This window comes from Elephantulus edwardii, unplaced genomic scaffold, assembly GCF_000299155.1.
Source record: "Elephantulus edwardii isolate Elephantulus edwardi_28Jun2011 unplaced genomic scaffold, EleEdw1.0 scaffold00097, whole genome shotgun sequence".
In the NCBI taxonomy this organism is placed as follows: Eukaryota; Metazoa; Chordata; class Mammalia; order Macroscelidea; family Macroscelididae; genus Elephantulus; species Elephantulus edwardii.
Genome location: NW_006399847.1, coordinates 3614949 through 3622317, shown reverse-complemented (window position 1 = coordinate 3622317; position 7369 = coordinate 3614949). Strand labels below are relative to the sequence as shown.

Here is a 7369-nt window from a genome sequence, read left to right as displayed (position 1 = left end):
AATAGGCTACATTATGGTGGATAGAGAAGAGATTGAAACTGTCAACTTAATCTTAGTTGGATCCACAAACACCCTTGTTACTAGCAATCAGGAAATCAAGAGATGTATTTCATTGGGAAAATCTGCAGTTAGAGACCTCTCCAAATTATTGAGAAGTAACGATGTCAGTTTGGGGACTAACTTGCATCTGATTCTGGTCGTGGGTTTTCCAATCACTTTCTATGTGTCTGAGAGCTGGACAATGAATAAGGATGATGGAAGAAGAATTGATGCCTTTGAGCTGTGATGTTAGAGAAGAGCAGTGAACATCCCATGGATGGCCCGAAGAACAAACAAATATGTCTTGGAGAGGGTGAAGCTGAAGTGCTCTTTGGAGGCAAGGATGATATTACTTCACATGATGCTAGGAAGGGTGTAGCATTGTCAAAGGAGAGGAAGACCCTCAACCAGGTGGATTGACACAGTGACTGCTGCAGTGGGCTCTAGTGTGTCAGCAAGTGTGAAGATGGCACATGATAAGACACTGTTCAGATTTGCTGTTCATAGAGTCGTACTCAATGTACCTAACAGCAACAACAACAATAATTGCTTTGTCAGGACAACCACTCAAATGTGCTTACAGGTCTTTGACATTCAGACTCATGGTTTAGGTCAGTGTTATAAAGTTCTTTTTCCTCCTGCCCATAATAGCATCTCCCTTCTGTCTTCTAATAATAAACCTGGGCAAACGTCCCTGGCTCAGACTCCCTGGGTCAGCAATCGCAAGTCAGCTCGGTCTCACATGAGTCTCCGCTTCTCTGCTGAGGCTGCTGATGCTCTTATGCAGGTCAGGTCCGACTAGTGCAGGAATCTTTGGCCCCAAAGGACATTCTCTGCTTTTCCTTTCTTGCTAGTAGTTGTATTCCCACCTTTTGCTGCTAAACCTGCACAATTTAACTAGGATGGGAAAACTGACAATCCCATCATGATTAATGTATACACGCTGTATTTCAGGTTCCCACTAAGTCATGTGGTAAAAGCCAAAGCAGATGGCTAAGGCAGCCATTTTGGACAATGAACATATGACACTACAGTGGCCACTAGGAAGTCGGCATCTGAAAACCTATCCTTGGGTAGTATGAGGAAGAGAGAATGCTGACAAAATAGAGAGGCAAGGGCTTAGAGAGAGCCCATCAGTTATCAGAAGGAAATTTCAGAATATGAACAAAAGCAAATCCTCAGCTCCCAATAGGGAGTTGGAATACGTATCAGTTTTCCAGGGAGAAATTCCATAGAAAACTACCAGGTATATTCATTAAATCCCAGAAGTAAGTCAGTATTGATCCAACAGGAGTGTGATTTTAATAAGGATAAAATATAAGCCTGGATGAGGAGCCAGTTCAAGAAGAGAGAGGTCTCATCAGGCATGGCAGCTGTACAATGCAAGGATAAAAATATTTTCAAGAACTGGCCACACAAAAGGGAATTCTAGTGTCATAGTCCATAGGGGGCTGAATTGCTAACATTTTTTGACAGTTCAAATCCACCAGTGACTCCTTGGAATGGGTGATAATCTTCCCTGAAATGTGCAGCGTCAGAAACCTGATGGAGCAGAAAAAGTCTGGTTGAAAATATGTTGTGAAACAAAGATGCACCCTTGGGAGTAATTTAGCAGAATTGCAAACAAGCAGCAGGTGGGGCCCCTGGAGAGACACTTGAGCAAGGTAGGAGTCCTGGCTCTTAGAGCCTTACATGAGGTATGACAGAAAAATACAATGATGTGAAACCCCACTACCACCACCAATAACCATAACCATGCACCCCTTACCATCAAGGCCAATGGCAAAGATGATAGTGATACCAGTAGCTGGCCTCAGTCTGAGGCTCATCAGAGGTTGGCTGACTGGACACCCTTCAGAGGGCAAGGGGTGGCTTCCGCAGGATCTTCTGCTTGGTGGGGGTCACCCAAGGGTGAGCCAGAAAGAATTTCTGTGAAGAAGAACCTGGACTTGACTCATTCCAAGAGCATTTCCATGGACTACACAGCAAGGGCATGGCAAAGGTGACAAGGACAGTGTAGGTACCAAGGATAATGTGAACTGTTGTTTTGGACCGAAACTGTCACCGGCTCTTTGTCATTGTCATGCCTGACCTCTACAACTGGTGTCTACTGGTGGCCAGACTTGCTTCAGGGACCCACAGAGAGGCTACTATGTGGTGTGGCTGGTGTTGGACTCTCAGGTGTGCTCTGCATCACGGACCTCTTCATTCAAGTGTGCAGTTTTCCTGGAGCATGGGATGCTGGTCAAAGATCCCAACAAGTTGCAGGACACCTATATTCACACCCTGCAGTTCAAGCTAGATGTGGCTTCCATCATCCCCACTGACTTGATCTATATTGCTGTAAGCATCCAGAGCCCCAAGCTGCTATTCAACCACCTGCTTCACTTTGTTCACATGTTCTTTGCCCATACTGAGACATGACATGCACCAGCTACCCCAATATCTTCCGAATCAGCAACCTAGTTCTCTAAATCTTGGTTATCCTCCACTGGAATACCTTCATCTGTTATACCATCTCCAAGTCCATTGGCTTTGGAGTTAACACCTGTATCACTGACCCTGAATACAGTTCCATGGAGAGGGAATACATCCACTGCCTTACTGGTCCACATTGACCCACACCATTATTGAAAAGACTGCACCCCCTGTAAAGGATGAAGAGTACTTATTTGTTATCTATGACTTTCTGATTGGTGTCCTCATCTTTGCCACTGTTGTGGGAAATGCGGGCTCTATGATCTTCAACATAAATGCTACCAGGGCTGAGTTTCAAGACAAGATTGATGCTATTAAATACTACATGCAGTTCCAAAAGGTGAGCAAGAAGATGGTAGCCACCGTCATCAGGTAGTTTGACTACCTGTGGACCAATAAGAAGACTGTGGATGAGCGAGTTCTCAAAAATCTGCCAGACATGCTCAGGGCTGAAGCAGACATCAGTGTCCACCTGTTTACACTCAAGAAAGTGTATTTTCCAGGAGTGGGAGGCTGGACTGCTGGTGAAACTGGTACTGAAGCTCCCCACTCAGGTCTTCAGCCCTGGAGAATACATTTGTCGAAAGGGGAACACAGGCAAGGAAATGTATATACTCAAGGATGGCAAGTTGGCCGTGGTAGCTGATGATGGTGTGACTCAGTATGCCATGCTTTCAGCAGAGAGCTGCTTTGGAGAAATCTGTATCCTTAATATAAAGGGCAGCAAAATGGACAATTGATACATGGCCAATCTCTGTAACCTTGGCTACTCAAATCTGTTCTGCTTATCCAAGGATGATCTTACGGAAGCAGAGACTGAGTACCCTGATGCCTGAAAGTCTTTAAGGAGAAGGTTAGGGAGATTCTAATGAAGGAGGGACCTCTGGATGAGAAATGTGGTGGCAACGAGCACGGAGGTTGATGTGCAGGAAAGGCTAGAGCAGCTGGGGACCAACATGGAGACCTAATAGACTTGCTTTGGCCACCTGTGACTGAGTACACGGGGACCCAGCAGAAGCTCCAGCAGAGAATCATAGTTTTGGAAACCAAGGTGAAGCAGAACAACAAAGATGATTACCTGTCAGATGGTATAACCACCGCAGAGCCAGATGCTGAAGAGAAACCATGTCTGGAACTCAACTACCTCTCCAGCCATGAACTTGACCCCAGGATCTAGAAGAGGTGTGTAGGTCTCTGCTGCATTATCCTTCATGTTCCCCTGAAATAGTCGTAAAGTCTCTCTGTTCCAGGTTCCAGGTACAAACATCCAGGATCCGTACCCCAAAAGTCTGACAAACAGCCAAGCTTGTGAAGAGCCCACAGTGTGCTGGCTGGACTTCCAAGAGCTTCAGATTTTCCAGGTCTGAAGGAGGAAGAGGAATAGATTTGTTATCTTCATGCGATGAGTCCTGGGACTGGGAGACTGGCTTACAATTCTCTCCTCTTTCCAGGACCCTCTGCTCCTAGCCATTCCCCACTAGGTTCTGACACCTGCTTTTTCTAGCAGTGCTCATGTATATTCATGTCCCTGCACATGTATGTAGCTCTGTCACTGGCTGCAGACCTTTATCACAAATACTCAGTCGCTTACCTTAGACTGCCCCTCCCCGTTGATTGCTATGTGTGCTTTCTATCCAGGAATAGCTCTCTGCACACCTCTCTTGTCCAGAAGTGATGACTATCCTCAGTTCTGGTCCATGAAGGGCCAAGGAATGGGCAGAAATACAGTTGGTAGGCGGCCAGCAGGCAGTGCTACCTGGAAAAGGGTGTGGCCAGGAGTTAACATTTGCCTTAGAGACACTTAAAAGTTCATTAATTCCTTTGATTTATTTGTCGGTTTTCCTCAATTATAAGATCCACATTCTTGAGCAAGCTCCCTCCCTCCATCCCTCTCTCCCTTTATCTTCTTTTCCTCCTACTTCGTTCCTAGAAACTTTATTTCTAGAACTTGCCCTAGAATGCCTACCTGCAAAGCCCAGAGTGGCTCTTCAAGACTCAGCTTAGGACCCCTTGTCCCATTAGCTGGTTTCCTCATCCACTGAGCAGTCAAGCCCTCACAGCTCTTAGAACACTGTTTTGAGTGAACCTGTCTCCTCCTCAAGACTGTGAGCTCTTTGGCACAAGGCCAACATGATCTAGTCTCCCTCAATGCTCTGTCTATGACCTTGGTGACATTTATAACCCAGGGGGAGCAGTCCAAAAAATGTTGATTTACCAGGAGGTGTGTAAAGAAACAAGTAAATGTACAAAATTGATTTTTTAAAAAAGAAAGAAACTCAATAGAGGCTCAACTATTCATCAATTCCAACTGACAACAATGAGTTTGAGTTGTACATTCAAATAATTTCAAATTTGTTACACATAAGATGTTCATTCTAGAACCAATGACACATGGCAGTGCTTTTTTCCAGTTCCAAGACAGTCTTTTACTGATGTTCTTGCATCATCAGCAGTATCAGACATCCTGTAAGTTGGATTTTTTTTTTAAATTTGGAGATTTTTGTGGGTTTTTTTAATAATTTAAAATATTTTTTTTTATTTTATACTGGTTTTCTTACAAAGTTTGTATACATTGTTTTTCATCCCAGATCTTTCCCCTTTTGTTTACCCACCCCACTCTCCCTCAATGCAATAAATTGTGCGACCCTAGGATTAACTACCTACCCCACCCCCCATCCTGATCGTCCCTCTGCTCCCACTCTCTCCCCTTGGATCCTTATACACATTCTCTAATAATGATCTTATACCATATTTGTCCTTATGGTACTGAGTTAGTTCACTCAGCATACTGCTTACCAGGCCCTCCAGAGTTAGGTTGTAATTTACAAAATTATTGCTCCTGTGTGCTGCATGGTATTCCATCCATGTAAATGTATCACAATTTCTCAATCCATTTGATTGTAGTTGGACATCTGGGCTGTTTCCATGTTCTTGCTATGGTGACTAATGCTGCCACATGAACATAGGTGTTCAAGTCTTTGTGCCTCAGTTCTCTTTTTTTTTATATATATATATATTCCAAGCAGTAGAATAGCTGGATCATATGAAATTGCTATGTTTATCTTCTTGAGAAAATGCCAAAGTGCCTTCCAGAGTGGTTTACAAGCCCACCAGCAATGTATAAGAGTTCCTATCTCATCACTTCCTCCCCAATATTTATTACTTGCTGTCCTGTTAAACTTTGCCACTGCTACTGGAGTGAGATGGTATCTCGTTGTGGTTTTGATTTGCATCTCTCTTATTGCCAGTGATTTTGAGCATTTCTTCATGTGTTTGTTGAGCACCCAAATATCTTCCTCTGTGAAAATTCTTTCCATATTTTTTGTCCAATTTGTACTTGTGTCATCAGTCTTTCTTTTAAAGGCCATGTAGGATTCTGTAAACTTTTGATATGAGACCCTTGTCTGAAATGGTATTGCCAGTTGTTTTTATAAGTTTGAAAAAATTTTAACAAACCTTCCTCATTGGGTTTAGGTTTGATCTTCTGGGTCAAACCTAAACCCAACAAGTTGATCCACAAGTTTATCAGGCCAGCTTTTTCAGTTTTTACCAATCCGCCCATTTGGGGTTTTTTTTTTTGCTTCTCAGAGGAACCATATTCTTGAACTTTATGAGTGAGTAGGCACTGCTTGACTGACAGACTTCTTCAAGTGCTGCTTCTAATAAGAAGATGTAAGGAACAGCATGCTTCATGCTATTCACTCTAAAAGGAGCTACAAATCACTTATAATCAATATGGTACAAGAAGTATAAAAGGCAAAATTTAAATTTTATTACTTTAAGCAGCTGCATTTCTTCAAAAACTAACAGATTTCTTGAAAATGGCTGGACGGGATTTGTTAGTTGTTGTAGAGTGAATTCCAAGTAATAATGATCCCTTATGCACGGTCAACACTCTTGGCACCAGCAGTCAGGAAATAAAAAAATGTATTGCAATGGAAAAATCTGCTGTTAGGGACCTCTCTAAAGTACTCAAGAGCAACGGTGTCTCTCTGGAGACTAAGGTGCACCTGATACAGGCCATGGTCTCTGCAATCACTTGTTATGCATCAGAGAGTTGGACAATGACTAGGGAGGACAGAAGGAGAATTGATGCTTTTGAGCTGTGGTGCTGGAGAAGAGTTTCAAATGTACCATGGACTGCCAAGAAAACAAACAGATTCTCATTACTTTCGCCTCAGTGATATTTAAAATTTTCCAAATTACAGTATTTGGGTAATATCTGACCATTCCATCATTTCTTATATGCACATTGATTTATTAATTGTATATATTCTGTTATTTGAAGTAAAACTATTTTATTTTTCTGAAAGACTGCTTAAGCATTTCCTACAAAAACAGAATGTTTCTGGAGCAGAATTAGAAGAAACCATACCCTAAAAACTAGAGAAAAACTAACTAATATGCATGGTAAGCACAAGTTCACCTGTGCTTACTATTCTCTCCTGAACAATCACAGGTTTACTACATGCTGTGAAAGAAGTATCACTTGTCTTTTGTACTCCTCTTGTAAGAAATTTGTTGTCCTCTTCTTACACATAAAAAATAATAATAATAATTCTGCATTGCCAGAGATAAGCTTTTAATTTCTTATTTACTTCCTCAGACTGTCTGCTGTTTCACAGCAATGCTCAGTAAGTGTGTTGGTAACTATTTTTGCAGTTTCTTTCTATAACCAGTATAAGGGCAACTCTGGTAGCCTAGTGCTAAGAAACTGTGCAGTAATCTCAAATACACATGGTTTGACTCCACTATCTGCTTTGCAGAAGAAAAATGGGCAGTCTCCTCCCATATGATTTACTGCTTCTGAAAACCTGCTGGAGGGTCTCAGCTATCCATCAGATCTGATTTG

The 7369-nt window shown here is 42.5% G+C and overlaps 1 pseudogene; it reads left to right on the top strand.

The window, feature by feature from the left end:
- Positions 1-1738: 1738 nt before the first annotated feature.
- LOC102851984 lies at positions 1739-3694 on the top strand (annotated as a pseudogene).
- The last annotated feature ends 3675 nt before the right edge of the window (positions 3695-7369 follow it).